Below are 2,500 nucleotides of genomic sequence, written 5' to 3' on the forward strand. Positions count from 1 at the left end.
TGCTTCAACCCTGTTTCTCTTCCTCTTGTTAGTCAGGGAAACTGTCCAATCCTCAAAGTTATTATTGCATGAAAATTGAAGAAGAGAGATAGAACTAAAATGAAGCTTGGGTATGTTTAGAGTGGAAAACAACTGTACTGACCATTCCCTAACATAACAATGTTCATAATCTTTTCTTTCCTTTATGAAGTAGTATCCTCATATCAAGCAACAGACTATGATATAAAGGACATAAAAGGTACCAATAGCAATACAGAGAAACTTTCTCTAAATTATATTAGACCACTTTCTACAGAAATTCTTTACTTTTAATCACCAGAGGAGTCTCTCGTACATGATAAGCCTTTTTTACGTTAACACCTTTACTCTCATTAAGCATTCCCTATTCAAATAACTTTTTTGGGTGTTAACATGATAAAAATTCAAAAGATATCCTTTTTTTGTGTAATTTGGTGGATTTTTAATAGTAAAACAATAATAATAATATTAACAATAACAATAATAATAATAATAATAACAATAATAATAATAATGATAATAATAATAATAACAATAAACAAAATTAAAGAATAATACTATGGCCATATATCACACAACTGTTAAACTTCACATACGTCATCTAAAAATAAGAAAAAAAGCATAATTTTCAGTCAGTAAAACATCAATTGCTAAACTTAACAAAAATACTAAGCATGCTACAGACACAGGTCTTCAGAACTGTTCTAAGCTTGACAATTAGCCTACAAAAAATTCCGGCAACTATTATCAGGTACACAGAAAGGCTTTACCTTCTGGAATTTCTTGCTTTATAATTACCATTACACTTATTTTTTCTGGCTTACAACTAGTTTCTTCTTATTAATTTTCTTTTATCAATCAACTACAAAATATATTTTCTTTGCTATTTCCAGTAAAAATCTTTTGGATATTGAATAAGGAAGAATATTACACTCTAAATAAAAGTTCTGCTATTAGCAGACCTATTCATGTAGATTCCCATCTGGTGATATTGTATTATTGGAAATGTGACCTCTTGCACAATTATAAGAAAATATAATAATAATTTCAGTGTGGCAGATGTTTTGGATCTAAACATTCCCTCAAAAATAAATTGGTCTGAAGAAAGAAAACAACTGATAGAGTATAAAAAAGGAAAAAACACACACTTTTAATGACTCTTTTGTTGGGATTGTGATATTGAATACCTCATTTAAACATGCTTCTTTTTAACATCCTTAATATTGGATTGTATCTTAATAATGTAGGCATGTGTAGCAAACACAAAATTGTGATAAAGCAATATAAGCATGTTTGAGATTATAAACACTGATTTATCCCTGAACTCACACTATATGAAGAAAAATCTTATAACAAATAAAAATGAATAAATTCTCATATCCTCAAACATATACTAAAAACATCTGGCACTGGGTTCACTATACTTGCATTCAAGCTGTTGAATATGTCTGGCTTCTGAGCTCTAGTAAAGTAAAACAATAAAAATAAATGCAAAATTACCAGTAAAGTTATCATACAACTTGATATGAAGTACCCCTCAATAAAGTATAAAACTGGGAGAAGCATGCTTAAACTGGCAATCTTTTTAATTCATTTATACAGAAACAAAGCTGAACTCAAGATCAGATGAACATGGGTTGATATATATTTTCCATCATTTGACAAAATTGTTGAAAGCAGATCCCAAGCTTGCAAAATCCTGGTTATGGAAGTGACAATCTGTCCAAGTAAAAGAAATCACAATTTCAAATGTGCAATAAACTCTTTTCTTGCAATAAAATATGATGGAATATCATATAAGTGAGTCCTGCACAATGCACATCTAAGTTAAACCAGAAATGCTTAACCATTTTCTTTTATTCCTGAATCAGATTATCATTTTTTAAAAATAAATTACTATTATCTTAAACTATGCCCCCCCCCCCCCCTTCTCATTAACTCATTATAAATATCCTAAATACAGTGGAACCTGAAATCACTTTCTTTTACATTACATGGAATCATATATATTTGTATATTCTATAAATGTTTATTTCACACCATACCAAAAATCAATCAATAAATTTTTTTGAAAATCAACTTATACATACTTACATATACATATATATATATATATATATATATATATATATATATATATATAGATAGATAGATAGATATACATACATATATATAATTATATATATACTCATACATATAAGCATATATACATATATATATACATATACATATACATATACATATATATGTACATAAACATATTCATATATATGTACATAAACATATTCATATATATAGATATGTATATGTAAATGTACATATATATATGTACATATACATATACGTATACGTATATATATAAATACATATACATATACATATATATACATGCATATACATATATACATACATATACATATACATATATATACACAAACATATACATATACATATATATACATACATATACATACACACAGAT

The 2,500-nt window shown here is 26.9% G+C and overlaps 1 protein-coding gene across 9 annotated transcripts in view; it reads right to left on the reverse strand.

Annotated features, from left to right (window-relative positions):
- The window catches only part of LOC125039253 (inositol 1,4,5-trisphosphate receptor-like), a 141,353-nt gene that overhangs the window by 52,586 nt on the left and 86,267 nt on the right, over positions 1–2,500 (reverse strand). The window lies entirely within an intron of this gene.

Source organism: Penaeus chinensis, chromosome 27 (assembly GCF_019202785.1).
Source record: "Penaeus chinensis breed Huanghai No. 1 chromosome 27, ASM1920278v2, whole genome shotgun sequence".
NCBI lineage: Eukaryota > Metazoa > Arthropoda > Malacostraca > Decapoda > Penaeidae > Penaeus > Penaeus chinensis.